The sequence below is a fragment of the Capricornis sumatraensis genome, chromosome 14 (assembly GCF_032405125.1).
Source record: "Capricornis sumatraensis isolate serow.1 chromosome 14, serow.2, whole genome shotgun sequence".
Lineage (NCBI taxonomy): Eukaryota > Metazoa > Chordata > Mammalia > Artiodactyla > Bovidae > Capricornis > Capricornis sumatraensis.
In genome coordinates this window covers 61093656-61113164 of record NC_091082.1, presented here as the reverse complement: position 1 = coordinate 61113164, position 19509 = coordinate 61093656, and the positions used below count along the sequence as shown (strand labels likewise).

The window sequence follows — 19509 nt, the reverse complement described above, 5'->3', positions numbered from 1 at the left end:
GGGTGGGAGCGGCGACCGGTCCCTCCAAGCCATGCATGCCCGATATATTCTTAGCTTTTTGTGCTATTCGCCAGCGACGCGTCACAGAATGTGTTCTGAGAGTGACATTTCCAGGTCTGCAGATTCGGCGGCCTCGTGCCCATCCTCCCGGACTGTTCAGGAGGGCCAGACGCGCTGCGGCCGATGCGCTGGCCTCCCGGGGCAGGGAGAGGACGCTCTCACCACCCCGGCCCCCACTCCTCCACGGGCCGCGCATTGCCGTCCCGGCCACCCCACTCCAACCCGGCCGGAACAAGGCACTGCCACTCCGACCCCTAGTCCTCCCCGGGCCGGGCCCTAGGCCACTCCACGCCGCGCAAGACCGCGCTGCGCACGACTGCAGCACTCTAAAGATTTTAGCACAGATCTTGTTGAAATTAGGCCTTTAACAAAATGGAAGTTGAACGGTGTTACTTTTGACTCAACTCCAATAGTTTTATTTGGTTTTCAAACAAAAGGTAAAGCGTAGTCACACTTAAATAGAAGGCGGGGGATAATTTCTGGGAGGGAAGTATTTTGGTTGGATATATCATATTTCCAGCTGGCATTCTACACTTTCTTTTCTCCTTTTAATGGAGAATTTTAATATTAATTCGTGAGTCTTTCATAGAGCCCAGTTTGAATGTATGCCAAGGCACAGTATGGTAGTTTGTCAGTAATAGGAAAAATTTTTTCTTTTTGGCGTTTTTTTTGGGGGGTCGCTTTACATCTCAAGTAAATTTGTGTAGCCATCTGAACTTGAGTCCGGTCCTTTACTTAGAACACTGAAGAGTGAATGGTGGAAGTCATACTGTAAATGAACTCATAGTGTAAACTTGATTTTGGAAGAATGTAAAAATAATATTTAAAAATGTAGGCAAGAAATCCATTCTGATTGTTCTATTACATATTCTTTGTATTTCACAGTATAGTCAATAATCCGTCCAGGGCAGTTTGTTGGGCCTTCTCCTGACTACATGTTCTCTGTTTAACCTTGTCTCTTAATAGTTTTTGATCATTAAGTGCTTTGATCATGAATCAGATGATCATGGTCTAGAAAATTTGCCAGGTGTTTTTACTGTTGTCTACTGTTTTATGTGAGTGCTGAGATTTTTGTTGATACTAGGCCTAGTGTGTAATTGTTTGCAAACTCTTCAGGTAATTCAGATTGTTCCTTTATTTAATGTTTATTTTGTGTATAATTAATGTCACCAGCCTTTCCAGGTAAGTTGTGATTTGCAGGGGCTGGAGTTTGGCGGGCAGGAGATCTTAACTCTGTTACTAAGCCTAATTAACTCATATTTAAATATAGTCATAGGTTAATAACAACTTCATTCTAAGGCTTTTCTCTGTTCAGTGTACTTTGGTGTGCAGGTTTAGAACATTTTATTACCTTTTTCTTTTCTTTTTTCTTAATTTTTAAAATTTGAATGTGGAGGAAAAAACTGAAAGTAAACTTTTGTTAGTGGTATGTGAAGTTACACATCTTCATTTTTATACCTGTCCATATTGATGGGTTTTTGTATTGAGTTCAGTAGTTCATATTTCTCATTACCCTATTATTTATAACTACTCTAAGCTGTGTATAACCCACTGAATCTTAAGTTTTAGTTAAAATAAGTACATGAACCTCACTCTCAAAACTTAACTGTTTTGAACAGCTTACCGGTAAGGAGTCCTGTTTGCTCTTTATGATTTATTAAATAGTCAAAACGTTTTTGTTACTCTCTGTAAAGCTAATTTATGGCTTACAAAGACCTGAAATGGAGAAGCTTTTTATATTAACTTAGTTCTTTTTAGGTCTAATTTAAATGACCTCAGACATTTAAATACCTTTTCAGGCAGTGATGTCAGAGAATAAATCAACATAAATTTCATTAAGTAGATATATTAACTTAGTATTTCTGAAAGCCAGATGTTGAAGACAGGCAGCTGACAGGTAGATGGACCATGGACCTAACTTCATTTAGGTCAGGAGGCAGGCAGAGAGAAACAAAGGGCTGAATTCTTCGCAGTTCTGAGCCTCTGCTCCTTTGCATGACAGCTGCTATGCCTACAGCTGTGCATTGCATGTGGTGCCTTTCAGAGTTCATCAGATCGCTGGTGGATCATGAAGCGTGTTCTGGGCAGTAAAAAGCCCCGATTCCTTTACATACAAAGCGGCCCCTTCTCTTCTCTCCCTCTCTGTGTCTCAGTCACTCATTGAACTAATGTCTGCTAAGCCCCCGCCATGTGCCAGTCACTCTGCGAGGTCACACAGGGCAATCTGTGAGCAAAACAGCAGCAGTAGCCTTTTTCCTGGCACCTGTGGAGACAGGGGAGCAGACAAACGTTCAATCAGTAAGTTGCTGATCAGTGCCTAGATGGTTGGCATGGAACAGGCCCTCAATAAATATTTGTTGATGGGCAAACAAAGACTCACACAAACCTGTAATGAAGGAAGGGAACATAGTGCTATGAGAACACAGTTCATATTGTCTCTGACCAGGGAGCATGCCGTTTTGCTAGTGGCCAGAGACGTACATATGTTAGGCACTTTGAACTGGAATTATGAATTCTATCCTTTGTAAATAAGCCTAACTTACATGTCTGAGTAGCCCCTGTAATGGGATTGAACATGAGAAGTTCCTTGAATAGGTTGAAACTTTTCAAGTGGAGAGGAAGGGAGGGTTTCCAGTGTTGGATGTTTCAGGTTGTTATTATTTGCTCCACGGCAAGACTGATCTGTGAGGTAACACAGGCCAAATTTAGAAGTCTTTAACGTGTTGATTTCTGTTCCTTGTTAGCTACGGTGAAAAATGAGGGGTTGAATGTGCTTGCTAGCAGTAAATGGTGTTGGCAAATGTTCTTTTTAAAATACAAAATGTAACAGCAGAATGTCTCTGCTGCATCAGAGCCTTACCCGTAGTTCTTTTTACTCTAAAGAAACAGCAGTGTCTTAATGCCCCTGGGCTTAGTGGAAGGAATGAAGAACACAGAACTCGGGTTTTTACCAGGTGTTTGACTGGGCAAACCATGTCTGGGGGTACAGTTTCCATAGATTTAAAAATAGTTGTCATAATGTGGAATGGCCCTTGTGCTACATAACCTCACTGGATTGCTGTCAGGAGCCAGAGAGATAATAGAAAAGAACAGCTCTGTGCAGCCTGTGGGTCCATGGTACCAGCAAGTGCCACTGACAAAATGTGGCTGACAGTTACTTATGTGGTTCTTGAGGAGCTACAGAATTGTGAGTCATTTAATCTGTCAGTGTTTATGGAGCACCTGTGAAAGCTCAAAGGAAGCTGGGGGTCTTCCGTCTCCCCTCCCATGGCAGGGCTGCACTGTAGGCCGCTTCACTCTAATTTTAGGCCTTATTCTAACCTGTTGACTTTCCAGTTCATAGCAAATTAGGAGGAGGAAATTAGAAGAGTTATTTATAGCATCAAGTAGTTTTATTGCTGATAGCTAGACAGTTAAGACAAAGTTTATAACAAAAACATTAATGACTATAAAGAGCACAGTTCCATCAGATAACTTAACAGGGTCACATAATCTTTTCTAAAAACTTTAAATAGTCCCCGAGATCCTGAGATCAGCTTATTTTTAGTATTTATTTAAAAGACTTATAGTCACCACAGGACAGTTCAATTATAACCAACTTAAGAAAATGTTTCATCTCTTTCCATAATTTAAATTGTTCACATAAAAGTCCTGGAGGTATTCCCCCCGCCCCCGCCTGGCGCACACACACACCTTGTTATTTAACAAGTATTGATATTTTCTGTGTCAGACACTTCTAGGTGCCAGAACTGTAGCAGAGAACTAAAAACAACCCACATTCCTGCTTTCAGGGAATTTACACTCTGGGGAGTGCAGGGACAACCAGCCAACAGATGAACAAGAAAAGTCTTGTAAAGTTAATAAAGTATGTGTGTCAGGGTTGTTAGGTATGTCACTGGGGGTGGTTGGCCAGGGGTAGCCTGTCAGAGGCTGTGACTTGATTGACATAGAGACGGGCCCTGTCACGTCTCGGGACTGAGAGCTGCAGGAAGAGGGACCAAGCTGGGTGTTCTTTTAGCTCTGTGGGCGCTTTATTGCTGGGGAGATGTGTGGTATAGGGAGAGCCATCTAGAAAGCCACGTGGGTCTTTGTGTGAAACTCAGTTTTGCAGGGGGACATACTGGCCCCTTTCCTACCAGCACTGCACATAGTGCTGGATTGTTAGGGGAGATTAGAGGGATGAGTGTGAAAGTCTAAGGAGGAGTGTGTTGCCTGTCCTGTGGGAGTTCAGTGCAGGTCAGAACACCAGAACCAGGTGTTCTGGCTGATGTGTGTTCAGGCTCCAGGATAGGGTGGGGATTGCCAAGAGTCCTTTGGGAGAGGAGGTGATGTTGCCTTCTGGTCGAATAGCTGAGCCCTGTGGGGAGGGCTCCTGTGAAGAACACTGAGGAGGGGAAGAGGGAATGAGTTGGGGAAGGAAATTCACAGGGACATGAGAGGTCACACAGCTGGGCTGAACAGCAGGTAGAAACAGAGGTGGATCAGGAAGCTCTGATGGAGAGTTGGAGCCACATGGGCTGTATGGTGCTGAAGCTGGAAGGAGGAATGAGCTCCGAGAAGGGCTGAGGGGTACTGAGCACTCTTGTGGGTGATCCCATTTAGCCTCTGCTTCTTTTTAAAATAATTTGATTGAATGATTGCTTGATTGGCTATGCTGGGTCTTTGTTGCTGAGCGGACTTTCTCTAGTTGCGGTGAGCGGGCTGCTCTCTAGTTGTGGTGTGTGCGGGCTTCTCGTGGTGGTGGCGTCTCTTGTGGAGCATAGCCTCTAGAGGGCGTGGACTCGGCAGCTGTGGTTCCAGGGCTCTAGAGCTCATAGCCTCTGCTTCTGCGTGGTAAGGCTCCAGGTGAGGAAATGGACACCCAGTGAGAGTGGATAACTTGTCCAAGCCCTCTCTGCCAATGAATGTCAGAGGCAGAACTTGAAGCCAAGTTTTCCATAAAACCTGGTTTCCACATGGTTCTGCGCAATACTCTGCTTTTTGTCCAGTTCTACACGTGGAGGTGGAGAAGGGAACAGCAACCCACTCCAGTATTCTTGCCTGGAGAATCCCAGGGACAGAGGATCCTAGTGGGCTACAGTCTGTGGGGTTGTAAAGAGGCGGGAGCAACTGAGTGACTAAACAGCAACAACATGTTGGGGACAGCAGCAGTAGAAGTGATCGCATTGGTTCTGTTTAAAGTTAAAATTAGAGAATACATTTAGTGAGCAGAGAACAGGTGGGCTTCAGTGACATTTGATGTCTTGACCTGCCCTGCCCTAGCAGCCAAACAACTCTGTTTGAGGCTCCTTGGCCAAAGCTGAAAGGTGGTGGCTGAATGACAGAGGCGTGGCCATGGTGCCTGAGGACGATGACAGATGGGCCCTGAGCTTTCTGGGGTCTGGTGGGCAGGTTCTGTGCCCACTTACAGTGCACTCATCCCTTGGTCTTGTTGTAAGTGTTGGAGCAGGGCGTGGGCCACTTGAAAGTGGCTATGATTCTGTGGAGATAGGGCCCTAGCATTAGACGTTCCATGGCTTGTGAGCTTGTCCCCTCGAACTCAAGTGAGCAGCGTCCTGGTTGGTCCCCAGGGGAACTCACTGCCTCCAGCTGAATGATGCCTTTGCTCAGCACTGGGTGACCTGCCTTTGATGGTTGCCTGGTGAGTTGATCTTGCTATTTTTGCGGGGGTCTGTTTTTAAAAGCTCAGTGCAGTTTCTGTATTTTTTTCAACAGTTAAGATTCAGGGAATTTTTTCTATTTCTAATTCTACTTCTGCTGCTATTGAATTGCTCTAAATTTAGGGAGATAAGTTGGTTGGTATTTTTGTGCCCTTGATTCTTACTGTGTATAACTTTGTTCATAGGAAATTTGAGGATTAACTAAAATTTTTAAAAGCATTTTGCAGAGTTTCAACTGCATTGGAAAAATCCTAATATATAGCGTAATTGAATGTGTTAGGAAACATTGCTATGCTCTGTGTAAGGTTGTTATTCTGGTTCTTCTGTCCATATGGAAACAGAAGGTGAGACTTGCCTCATACAGGGGAAGAAAAAGAATTAATTATGATTAAGTTTTCTAAAAGGTGAAAAGACTTGAATGTAGAAAGTTCCAGTAGTTGATTTTTAAAAATTCAATTGTAACTTGAAAGTATCAAAAGTAAAGAACAATTTGCTGTGCTTTGCCTAGGCAAGAATACTGGGTTCTTTTTACATTACGGATTCATTACTGTTTTTTAAAACTTAACCGAGTATTTCCTTAGGCAGTTTTACATTCCTGTTTACAGATGGGCTGTTAACACTACATGAACTTCATGTTCATAGAATTACTGAGAGAGTATATATAGTTTTATATTTGAAGTTGCTTCTAAAGAACTGAGGAATGGAATAAATACTCCCAGGAATGCCCTCCAGCTGGTTAAAAATTAATAGACATTTCTTACAGTTAAAGGCTGGGTGGTAGACTGGGAGTTGCAGCTTCAGATGGGCTCGCATGGTGCTCTTGCTGGCATTCACAGTATCTGCTACATGCTGCTGAGGACAGTTCTCAAATTTGCTTTTATTAATGTTAATAATTTGGTTGGCATAGTTTAGGAAGTTGAATGACTTGGAGAGACTTGGAGAAACAGGAGTTATTTGAAAACATTACTGTTGTTTCTCAAAGTGAAGAAGATAAATACTGAAAGCAACCGCTTTTCTTTATTGCTGCTGCTGCTTCTAAGTCGCTTCAGTCGTGACTATAGACGGCATAGTTGACCCCATAGTCGGCCACCCACCAGGCTCCCCGTCCCTGGGATTATCCAGGCAAGAACGCTGGAGTGGGTTGCCATTTACCACTTAGATTAAACCAGTGTCAGATGTTACGGGAGTTCCTGGCTGAATTCATTCATTACACTGCGTTTTGATAGAGATGTATCTCAGGATTTGACACTGTGCACACCATGTCATCACGTGACGAGCTGCTGCTTTCTCCTGATGGTGGGAGTGACAGCATGGTTCTCGTCTGCCCAGCACTGCGCTCGGTGCTTCATACACGTCGTTGCTCATCCTGCTCGTAGCCCTGCAGCGTGGGGAGTCATTCTTCTCCTTCGTGAATGAGGACATCTGTGATTTCCCCAAGTTCACCCAGCTACTGAATTCATTGGCTCCACTTTGCTTAAACCTAGTTTTTGTTCCTTAATGTTTCTAAGCAGGATGCCTACACGGAATAAGTAGCAGTGTTTTATAAGAATTTGCTAATTAGCCAAGACGAATTTTCACTGCTCTCTTCAAAATTGCACACCTTAATCTTAAATAATAAGGCAGTGTGATTAAGTGAAATCTTTTGTGTTAGAAAGCTAAGTTATGGTGAAAACTAATGCCTTCAGTTATTTTTTGCTTTGGGGTTTATGGATTAAATAGATTTATTGTATTCCTTTGAGCATCTCAAACAGTTTTTGAAAAAACTAACAGATCAAATTTTAATCCCTTTCTAGTTCTTGTCTGTTAAGTGTTCTTTTAATGACAAATTTGCTGGTTTGAACTTCTTATGACTATTTCATTTCTCTTAAGTTGTGTTTTATTTTTGAAATCAGTTTTGAAACCACAGGAACCGAGTGAGACATTGTCTTGGCTTGACTCCCTCTGCAGTGCGGATGGCAGAGGCATTGTGTCTAGGATTGTGGAGTTCTTCCATCTTGTTTTGTTGGTCGTTTTTAAGAAGCCAGTGATGTTTAGCGTCCTGCTCTGCTAAGTGTTCTCTTGCTGAGAATGACTGATTTCCACTGAATAGAAAACAACTTTAGAAGTTCCCTTAAGCTGAATGTTATAGATCATGAACATGTTTTAATTAGTATACTAGTTTTAAAAGTCTAAAAACTGATTTTCAGTGTAATTCTGATTTGTTTACTGGATAATTGAGTTAAAATATGCTTGTTAGTTTCTTTCACTCTTATGCTGTGACACCAGTAAAGAGGGTCTTTGTTTGTTTTATCAGAATGTGTGTGTGCGTGTGTGCGCGCTCTCATGTTCACACAGCTGTGTCCGACTCTTTGCCACCCCTGGACGATAGCCTGCCGGCCTCCTCTGTCCATGGGATTTTCCAGGCAAAAATAACTGGGTGTGGGTTGCCATTTCCTTCTGATGGGGGTAGATTTTTTATTTTTTACCTTTTCCTTTAAGAAGAATTCATCTGAACTGTTTGAAGCAGTAGCTTCTTACGAGGTTTTGTTTGCTGATAAAGCTGTTCCTGTTCTAAGGACTTGACTCATTTCAGAGGAAAGGCAAGAAAGGAGACAAGAAGGAGAGAGGAGTTGCCCCAACCTGTCTGTGTGCACTCCCGAATCCTCCTCACGTGGGGCAGGAGTGATGCGTCATCATGTGTATCCCACAGTAGAGTCTTTAGAATGTGTGTGCATGTTTACAACTTAATGCTTCTTGGATTTGTAATTTATATTTAGTTGTTCTGTAGAGATTTAGTAAGTCCATAACACCCTCATACGCACTGTATGTGAGCTGCTGCTTACTAATCTGAGCTTTCATTTTTTCATATTTCTTAAGCATTTTTCTTTCTTGTTTAATTTTCTCTAAAAATTAAGGGGAGGTAACATTGTTTAAAAGGTTTAAAATTGACACATATATTAAGAAAAGTCCTGAGGGATTATGGGTAAGAGGCTAGACCATGCTCAGTATTCTGAAGCTCTTATTGTAGCTACTTATTTCCTCTTCCCATTTTTGTGGTCATGACCCTGAAATTTAAAAATATTTTTTGATAGAAGTTTTTCATTGTAGGATGGTGTAGTTATTTTAATTGTTATTAAATTTAATATATTTTAATATCACAAAGAATATTTGAATAGTTTCAGAGGTAAAAGTTTATTCTAATAAAATAACAGCATTGTGTGTGATATATAAAAATGTCACCTTCCAAAGTAAGATTATGATATCCCAAATCCTTGCTATTTTGATACTTTAAGGAATTTTTATATGTCCTTATTAGTTTAATCATTATCTGAATGACCAGAATCTGATTTCACCCTTAATGTGATAGCTGTGTGTTACCCCTTAAGTAGAGTTGTAGAGGATTGTCTTTGCTTTGGTTAAAAAGAAAAGTAAGAATCGAATCGCCAGTCTATGTCCGACGCAGGATACAGCATGCTTGGGGCTGGTGCACGGTGATGACCCAGAGAGATGTTATGGGGAGGGAGGTGGGAGGGGGGTTCATGTTTGGGAACGCATGTACACCCGTGGTGGATTCATGTCAATGTATGGCAAAACCAATACAGTATTGTAAAATAAAATAAAGTAAAAAAAAAAAAAGAAAAGCAGTATATACTCCTTAGGCTAAAATTCCTCCTCCCCCTTATTTCTATTAAAGCTACAGTGATAAACAATCTTTTCCTGTTGTGCTTATAATCCTACCTCTTGGTGCAGTCTTTTGTATGTTTCCTGAGCTACCACATGCCACAAAAATGAAGGCAAACTGGTTTGTTCACCCTTGTTTAGAACCCCAAAACCAAATTATGCGTACTGTTTGAAGTTCCAGGACAGTTTGGAATTGAAATTTCTGTGCCTTTTGTTGCTCTTCCCTGGTGGCTAAGAGGTTAAAGTGTCTGCCTCTAATGCGGGAGACCTGGGTTTGATCCCTGGGTCGGGAAGATCCCCTGGAGAAGGAAATGGCAGCCCACTCCAGTATTCTTGCCTGGAGAATCCCATGGACGGAGGATCCTGGTAGGCTACAGTCCATGGGGTTGCAAAGAGTCGGAACGACTGAGCGACTTAACTGTAACTGTGCCTTTTGTTATTTTTCTACCATTTGGCTTCTTAGTTTCAATTTTCATTCTCTTGCCGGTTTGAGGTATAGAATATGCCTTTCTGTTTGGCTGTATTTTTGTTTTTAACCTATGAGGTTTTCACAGCCCGTTTTTCTGTGCAGTAAAGCAGAAAGTCTCAGGTTCCAATGAGGAATGGGAAGTCACTGCGCTCCACCTTCTGCCTTGGTCCCTGCTTGGTGAAGATGTTCGTGGTGGCATCAGTGGAAACCCGTGTTCTCCACCAGATTTGTGCTGCCGCCAGCACAGTGCTCATTAGTTGGCAGTTCTGATTTTTGTCTGTTTACACATATGGATTGTAATTTTTGTAGGATTAACACTGGAAGTGAAATTGCAGCTTCCCTTCTCACTGTCATCCAGACAAATAATAAAAAGCAGTCTCAATCTTGGTTGGATTTCTGAACAAGGGGTTTAAGATTACAGATTTGCTTGTTTTTAGGAGCTGTGCTGCACGCTAAGTTGCTTCAGTTGTGTCTGACTCTTTGTGACCTTATAGATTTTAGCCCACCAGACTCCTCTGTTATAGGGTTCTCCAGGCAGGAATACTGGAGTGGGTTGCCATGCTCTCCTCCAGGGGATCTTCCTGACCCAGGGATTGAACCCACGTCTCTTTATGTTTCCTGCACTGGCAGGTGGGTTCTTTACCACTAGGGCCACTTGGACTGCCCTTTAGGAGTTATATTAGTTGCTAAAATACATTATTCAGGATGTATCTTTTCTTTACCTGGAAGTATTTGATAACAAGATCAAATCTGAGTGTCAAGCTTATTTCAGTTCAGTTCAGTCACTCAGTCGTGTCCGACTCTTGACGACCCCATGAATCGCAGCACGCCAGGCCTCCCTGTCATCACCAACTCCCAGCGTTCACTCAGACTCACGTCCATCGAGTCGGTGATGCCATCCAGCCATCTCATCCTCTGTTGTCCCCTTCTCCTCCTGCCCACAGTCCCTCCCAGCATCAGAGTCTTTTCCAGTGAGTCAACTCTTCACATGAGGTGGCCAGAGTACTGGAGTTTCAGCTTCAGCATCATTCCTTCCAAAGAAATCCCAGGGTTGATCTCCTTCAGAATGGACTGGTTGGATCTCCTTGCAGTCCAAGGGACTCTCAAGAGTCTTGTCCAACACCACAATTCAAAAGCATCAATTCTTCGGCGCTCAGCCTTCTTCACAGTCCAACTCTCACATCCATACATGACTACTGGAAAAACCATACCCTTGACTAGACGGACCTTAGTCGACAAAGTAATGTCTCTGCCTTTGAATATGCTATCTAGGTTGGTCATAACTTTTCTTCCAAGGAGTAAGCGTCTTTTAATTTCATGGCTGCAGTCACCATCTGCAGTGATTTTGGAGCCCCCCAAAATAAAGTCTGACACTGTATCCACTGTTTCCCCATCTGTTTTCCCTGTTTCCCCATCTATTTGCCATGAAGTGATGGGACTGGATGCCATGATCTTCGTTTTCTGAATGTTGAGCTTTAAGCCAACTTTTTCACTCTCCACTTTCACTTTATTTTATTTATTTATTATTTATTAAGCTTAATTATTTATGAAGCTTATTTAATAACGTCTATTTTCAGTTTTGACTCCATCAAAATTATAAATTTAGTGATTCAGACTGGAAAATAATGTAAATTACTGTCTGTATGCCAAAGCAAATTAAATTCATGGTTGAATTAGAGTGTGGAAAATATTGAATCAAGAAAGAGTGATCCTTAACTAACACTATTTATGACCCTCTTCAGTTTTAGAAAAGTGAGGTCTTCTAAATCTCCTGGGCAGTTGTCAAAAAATTCAGTTGCCAAGTGGTGTCTGACTCTGCAACCTCATGGACTGCAGCACACCAGGCTTCCCAGTCCCTCAGCGTTTCCCAGAGCTTGCTGAAACTGATGTCCATTGAGTCAGTGATGCCATCCAGCCATCTCATCCTCTGTTGTCCTCGTCTCCTGCCTTCAGTCTTTCCCAGCATCAGGGTCTTTACCAGTGAGTTGTCTCTTCGCATCAGGTGGCCAGAATATTAGAGCTTCATCATCAGTCCTTCCAGTGAATATTCAGGGTTGATTTCCTTTAGGATTGACTGGTTTGATCTTGCAGTCCAAGGGACTCTCAAGAGTCTTCTCTAGAACCACACCTCGAAAGCATCAGTTGTTTGGGGCTCAACCTTCTTTATGGTCCAGCTCTCACATCCATACATAACTATTGGAAAAACCATAGCTTTGACCATACGGACCTTTGTCGGCAAAGTGATGTCTCTGCTTTTTGATATGCTGTCTAGGTTTGTCGTAGCTTTTCTTCCAAGGAGCAAAATTCTTCTGATTACATGGCTGTAGTCACTGTCTGCAGTGATTTTGGAGCCCAAGAAAATAAAATCTGCCACTGTTGCCATTTTTCCCCCATCTGTTTGCCATGAAATGAGAGGGCTGGATGCAGTGATCTTAGTTTTTTGAATGTTGAGTTTTAATTCAGCTTCTTCACTCTCCCGTTTCACCCTCATCAAGATACTGTTTAGATTCTCTTCACTTCTGCCAATAGGGTGGTATCATCTACGTATCTGAGATTATTGATATTTCTCCCAGCAATCTTGATTGCAGCTTTTGGGTCATCCATCCAACTGACCTCCAGTCCTGTGGCCAATGTTGAGTTTTCCAAATTTGCTGCTGCTGCTGCTGCTGCTGCTAAGTCGCTTCAGTTGTGTCCGACTCCTAGCAACCCCATGGACTGCAGCCTACCAGGCTCCACCGTCCATGGGATTTTCCAGGCAGGAGTACTGGAGTGGGGCCAGATTTGCTAACATTGAAAAAATGTTGGTGAAATTGTTAAACTGTTTTCACAATAGATTGTTTAACATTCCCCCCAACTTCTTTCTGTGTTAAAGCACATTAGGTGTGTTGCTCAGCCTTCACTGTTGCTTCCATATCAAATACAACTGGATAAGTACTTTGCCAATGGATAACGTGTTTAAAAGGAACCTGACTTCTATGTGTTGAGTGGAGACAAGAAGGGAAAATTTGCCGATGCGGCTAAACCTCTGAGTTCTGGGAGATGTACAATGTGTGGATTTCATTGTGGCTTTCTACAACATAGCCTTGGGGTTACAAGGCCAGATCCAGACCTTAGATCCACCAGTTAACAGCAGTGTGACCTTGGACAGATTACTCTACACATTTTAATCTTCAGTTTACCTGTCTGTAAAATGAGGTCACACCTACCGTGTAGAGTTACTGTGAGCAGTAAGTGAGAGCCTCCCAGGAACATGGGTGGTGCACTGATTTTGGTCGATGCCATTGTAATTGGTGGGCATGGGCAGTGGCAGAATCAGCTCTGTGGAAGTGCTGCTTATTCCTTGGCCTATGGTGGTACTTCTGGATTTTAAAAAATGGACAGTTTCAACATCTTCTAACATGCTCTTTAAAATTAAATCCATATATTTTTCTTTGGCGACACAGAATGAAGTAGATTACAAATTAAGTGAGAGTAAGGAGCTTCTTTGGATCTGCAAGTAGATACACAAAGGGACACTAGAGAATTCCTCAGGTGGTAGAGACTGCTTCTGTTTTGCATGCTGTCTTGTTTACTAGTTACCCCAAATAGTGTGAATTAGAGAACTCTGGGAATTTGATTTATTACACAGGCAGAAGTAAATATCTCACTGTTTGCTTGCTGCGCAGATGAGGGGCTCACTGTCTTCCTGTTTGTCTATCTTACCTTCTTGTGATCCAGATCACTGGTAACTCTACTGTTAAAATCTTATTTTCTGCAGATGAGATTTTAGATGAATTTTGGATACATTTCCTTAGAGTAAATTGCCAGATAGTTTTGAAGGTGAGTGTGTTGGAGCTATTTCAGTGCTATATATGACAGCATAGGAAATCTTGTCATTTTACATGTTGCTGGATATGAATTCAAGCAAAAACAAAAGTGAAAGAGACATTTTCTTAGAAGTTACTATTTAAGTTGAGAATGTCAGTTTTATCTATTATGTGTTATAGTTACTAAATGTCCTGATTATCTTGCAGTATTTATTAGTATTGTCTCAGCAGTCTGGGTTCTTTTTAGTCTGTCAATAGACAAATTTACAGACTCACAATTTAAATATGTAGTAACACAGGTGTCCCTGAGCCCCAGTTGTGTTTATGACTGTTCATGACTATGGGGGAGCCTTAGGTGCTATCTGATTATCAGAGAGGTCTGAGGTTTCTTTTCGAAGAGATTAGAAATGTTAAGTGCACTAGTATGCTTAGTTAAAAAATTAAGCACAGAGTGTTTTTTAGAAGCAGTAAAATCAGTGGGTTATAGACTTCCACAACTTCTGCTGTTAGAGATTTATGTGTATTGATAGGGATGTTAGTGTTTGGTTAATTCTGTCTCCTCTGAATTAAACGTCTGTCCTCATTGGACTTGTACATTTCCGTAATGATATCTGGGTGGGATCCTGTGAATCAATGTAGAACAAATGAGCAAAACAAATGGATGAATTTGGATTTGTTAGGGAAGCAGAATGTTATTGTCTTCATAAGAAGGAACATATGCTGGCAATTTAGACTTGTAGGCACGGGGTTTCTGTAATTTGTTTAGGAGAATCTACTGTGGATAATCCTTACAATTGATTCCATTTACTGAGTCTTTGTCAAGCACCGTGCAAAGTTCTTGATGCACATTATCTCACGTTCCCTCCCCTAAGATGGCATCAGGTAGCCATCAGTATGTATCACAGTTAGTTCTCCTCTGCCTTGAACACGATTACATCAAATCATTAGTCAAATCATGGCCCATGGCTGCACAGTATAGTTGCAGTTTTATGAATTCCCGTTTTTGTGTGGTTCTTGTCCTGTTTTATTCAGAATACCACCCCAACACCAGGGAAGGAGACGGGGAGAGCCCAGTCTGATCTCACTTATTTGAGGTCATCTCTGCAGGGAAGATGTGTGACCTTGGGGACACAGGAACCTTTTAGGGGGGCAGATGGAATGAGTGACTGGATTGAAAGTGAGACCCCTTTTCCCAGCATGGACACTGGCCTAGGAGGCAGCTGTGTTTCAAATCCTTGTCTTTTGTGAGCTCTTCCTCCCAGACTTCTTTGTTGTCAGGGGGCATTGTTTTACCCCCTGCATTGGCAAAAGAGAGCAGCATCAACATGGAACCCTGTGGGAAAGTCCTTGGAGGCTGGCACCGAGTACGATTTAGTGTTTCTGATGTCATCTCAGTCCTGGAGCCTGTGTTCCCACCCAGGTTGTAAGGGAGGACCTGAGCTTGCAGCTGGGTTATTAGCAATTCCTTGAGCCTCCTCACTTTACCTGGCCAGATGGCTATTTATATCACCCTCCTCCCACCTCCAAATAACACCCCTCCACCAACCCCATCCTTCCTTCCTGCTTCGTTTTTCCTTCATTCCCTTCTTATTTTTAAGGAAATCCATATTTTTCTGAAACATTTTTTTCCACTAGAAAGTATCTATTTATTGACATTAGTTGGGCCTTTCTGCAAGGGGACTTGCTTTTCACAAAGTTAGACATATAACTTCCATTTTAAATATCTTTGGGGCAGACGTATATGTATTCCCTGTGGACTTCCCAGGTAGCACAGTGGTAAAGAATCTGCCTGCCTATCAGTAAAAAATCTGCCTGCTAATCAGATGTAGGTTCAATCTCTGGATTGGGAAGATCCCCTGGAGAAGGAAATGGCAACCCACTCCAGTATTCTTGCCTGGGAAATCCCATGCACAGAGGAGCCTGGCAGGCTGTAGTCCATGGGGCTGCAAAAAAAGTCAGACACAACTGAGCTACCAAACAACAAAAATACGTATTCCCTCTTAACAAAGTGTCTTGTGGATAATAGGCACCCAAGAAAAATGATCAAACTTTCATTTGATCATTCTAGAAACTTTACAGTTATGTAGGGGAAAGATTTAGTAGTCTGATAATAGGCTAATACATTTGAGAATGAGGTAAGTTGTTAAATAGGGTAGTGCGTGCTAAGTTGCGTCAGTTATGTCTGACTCTTTGTGACCCTATGAACTGTAGCCCACCAGGCTCCTCTGTCTGTGGGATTCTCCAGGCAAGAAGACTGGAGTGGGTTGCATGCCCTCTCCAGGGGATCTTCCCAACCCAGGGATTGAACCTTGTCTTTGAGGCTCCTGCATTGGCAGGTGGGTTCTTTACACCAGTGCCACCTGGGAAGCCCTGAGTAGGCTAGTAGGATTTTGCTTTTAGGTAGAGGTCAGTAAAAGAAAAGTGTGGAGTTGAATTTATATGTAACTTGTGATTTAAAAAAATAATTGCTTTGTGAAGAGAATACATTGAGTTCCTTCCATGCTTCTTAAATCTGAAAGACAACCCGGGCAGTTTTGAGTTTGCCAGAGGGGTGAACTTTTGCTGGACCACATATATAGCTGAGCCCCTGAGAACTCCTAGCTTTTTTTCAGTGGGAGCAGAGAGGTGTCAGCCGGGAACTCTGAGAAAGGTGCATCTGCAGGCATGAGAGGGGCTGGAGGACGACCGAGTGTTGAATAGAAGGGAATGGGCTCATCTAGCAGTAGTGACAAAAGGTCTTAAACATTGCACTGGTGTGAAAGTGTCTCATTTCATGGTGGAGCTCGGTGATTCAGCAGAGTAGTATCTGTACATTCTTTTGTGTTTATAAACAAATTTCCTAAAACCTTTACCAAAACATGTCATATTCAAATGCCATTGCCTAAATTTTACATTTTCAGAGAAGCAAAATAAAAGGTAGCAAAGACGACTCTCATGATTATCCTAGTCGACCGCTAAAACATTGGTCCTTAGCTTATACCTGGGAGGCGCTCAGCATGGTTGTTTAGATTTTTGATTCAGATAGTTATGGGTGTGATACCCAAGTGCACCGAAACAAATAGTATGGCTGTCAAAAAGAGGAGACAAATCAATTTTTTGTTTGAAGTTACGTGATGCATGGGAAAGAGAGTTGAAGGATATATACCAAAAGGCTCACAGTGATAATGTGAATGCTTGGGCATTCAGTTGACCCTTGAAGACCACTGTGGGTTCCACTTACAGGTGAATTTTTGTCAGTAATGAATAGTACAGTACTCAGTGACCTAGGGTTGGCTGAATCCCAGGATGCAAAAAAGCAGCTATGGAGGAATCACACATGTGGAGGGCCAGCTTTAAGCTACACACAAATTTTCTATTTCATAAAGGGTCAACGCCCTGAACACACACATACACACAGCATTGTTAAAGGGTCAGATGTATTTTAAACATCCTTTAAATCTTTGTTACTATGTCTCTGTTGTGAATTTGGTTTTTCCGGGAAGAGCACATTTTTCTGGACATTATGCTGGTGTGTGAGGTGGGAAACGGGGAAGAGAGACACTGCGGGCTTTTGCTGTGCAGCACAGTGCCAGATTGTACTGATGTAGAACCGCCTGTGTTAATCTCAACCAAAAGAAACATTTTTCAGTTGTCTCATTACTTTTGCTTTTGTCGGTATTTCATTAAAAAAAAAAATCTTTATTTTTGCATCATGTATTGAAATGTTTATCTAGAAAAATTAGAAAATACAAACAGATGGAGAAATGGGTACCATACCTTCATCAATAATCTCATCACTGGGAGCCACCTATCAACATCTTAATGCAGATCCTTTTGGTTTATATCTGTGGGTGAATTGTAGCCTGATTTTATTAATTAGTGATGTGGCTTGACCATTGTTCCTCTGAGCATTTTTGTAGACAAATGTAAAGAATGAATTTCAAATACTGCAATTGTGTTGATTCAGATTTAGATCTAGATTTTACTTGCTGAAAATATTTTTAAACCAAGTTTTGTAATTAATTCATCAGGATATAGCATTGTAAAACTTACATTGGGCGTTGAGAGGGAAAAATAGACTTTCCTTTTCATTAAGACTAATCAGTTCTCAAGGGCGTGGCTGTCCCTTCTGTTTTAGGGTTGCCAGGCACTTGTAGCACACCACCTCCTTGCACAGCTCCCAGGCCTGATTTGTTTTGCCACGGGGGACTTATACCTGAACGTAAAGTCAGTTCCTTGCTCTAAGTTGGCAGTTCACTTTTTTGGTGGGCTTCCCCAGTAGCTCAGTTGGTAAAGAATTTGCCTGCAGTGCAGAAGACCGGGGTTCCATCCCTGAGTTGGAAAGATCCTCTGGAGAAGGAAATGGCAACCCACTCCAGCCTCCTTGCCTGGAAAATCCCATGGACGGAGGAGGCTGATGGACTGCAGTCTGTGGGGTCGCAAAGAGTTGGTCACTACTGAGCGACTTTCATTTTCAGGCTTTAGATACCTTTTTTCCTTCTGTAAGACAAAGGCTAATGAAAATCCCTGAAAAGAACTTGAGAAATTAAAATGATTATAAAACAGAACAGGCTAGCAGCTTGTTTAAGTTTCAGAGGTATTTAGTTAGTCTCTGAGATCATTTTGTTTATGCCACAAGACTTTTTTGAGGTTCCCAGGAGTGTAAGGAAATTTAAAGCTTTCTTAATTTGAATTTACTAATGTTTATTTGGGAATCCATTTCTAATATTTGAAATTGGCCAGCCAAAGCCACTAAAAGCCTTTTCTTAAAAAGAGAAATTAGAAGCTCCCTTCAGATGTGATCTTTGCTGTTCTTCCATCAGCCTAACATTTGGAAGAGATGGGGAGCCAGAGCTCCACAACAGCAAAGACTGTGCACCCCGCCCTGCCCCCCCATCCCTCTCTCGGGCTGCAAGCATTCCAGGAATTTATACTGTGATCTGCAGTGCTGAAAAATCCAGAACTTTGTTCCATTGTTTCTGTTGAAGCAAAGCCTGGAGTCCTATTTTAATGCCATGAGCAACTTAAAACTGGAGAGGTTTTATTTTTATAATTTGCCTCCAGAGTTACAGACAGCTCTTAGTGAGAAGTTTACAGAAAAAGATTTGAAATTTTGCCCAAGCAGCATAACAGAATTTTTACTACCAGGTGTATTTCAAAGTTATTTTTTGTGCAAAAGAAATCTTTAGAAAATGTGTAACATTATACATCACTTCTGTAAAAACCAACTGTTGTTGCATCTTACTGCTCTTTGAAACACCATGGCCTGATGGAGCTAAGGCCACAAGTGGCTTTTTTGCCCACCGATCTTACCTTGGCCAGTTGTAATGGCCACTTGCGGTCATCTGATAAACACTTTCTTGTGTTACGTATAGGGATGCTGTTGACCTTACACAGGGAAGCCTTTCTGGTTGCAGTTTCTCGCATCAATCCTCAGGTTTCCTTCTGATGACTTCCAGGGTAGCAAATTCAGTATTTTTTGTTTATTTTAAGAATACATGAAGGATATTGAAATGACCTGTTTATTCCTTGTGGAAAACCTAGCTTTATGTAACCATTTCTAGCTTCTCTTCTCCCTACTCATCACACCCACTGCAGAATGTTAAACCACTGCCAGATGTGCTGAGGCCTAAGACTGCCCACCCTTTAGCAGTTCACACAGAGTACTGTTTTGGCCATACTTTAAGCTAACAGTTTTGCTGTTATCCATTGGTTCCCCTTGGTTACTACCTGATCTGTTAGAGATTTTGTTTGTTTGTGGGTTTTTTTGTTTTAAATCCCATGTCATTTAACATGAACTTTATGCCTTTTCCCCAGTTAGGCTTTTCACCTTATTTTGGACCTGCTGTTGTGAAAACCCCTCCTTTGCCTTTCA

At 42.0% G+C, this 19509-nt stretch overlaps 1 protein-coding gene across 1 annotated transcript in view; it reads left to right on the top strand.

The window, feature by feature from the left end:
- LOC138090261 (PR domain zinc finger protein 2-like) overlaps window positions 1–19509 on the top strand; it is a 129032-nt gene that overhangs the window by 55634 nt on the left and 53889 nt on the right. The gene's annotated exons all lie outside the window — the stretch shown is intronic.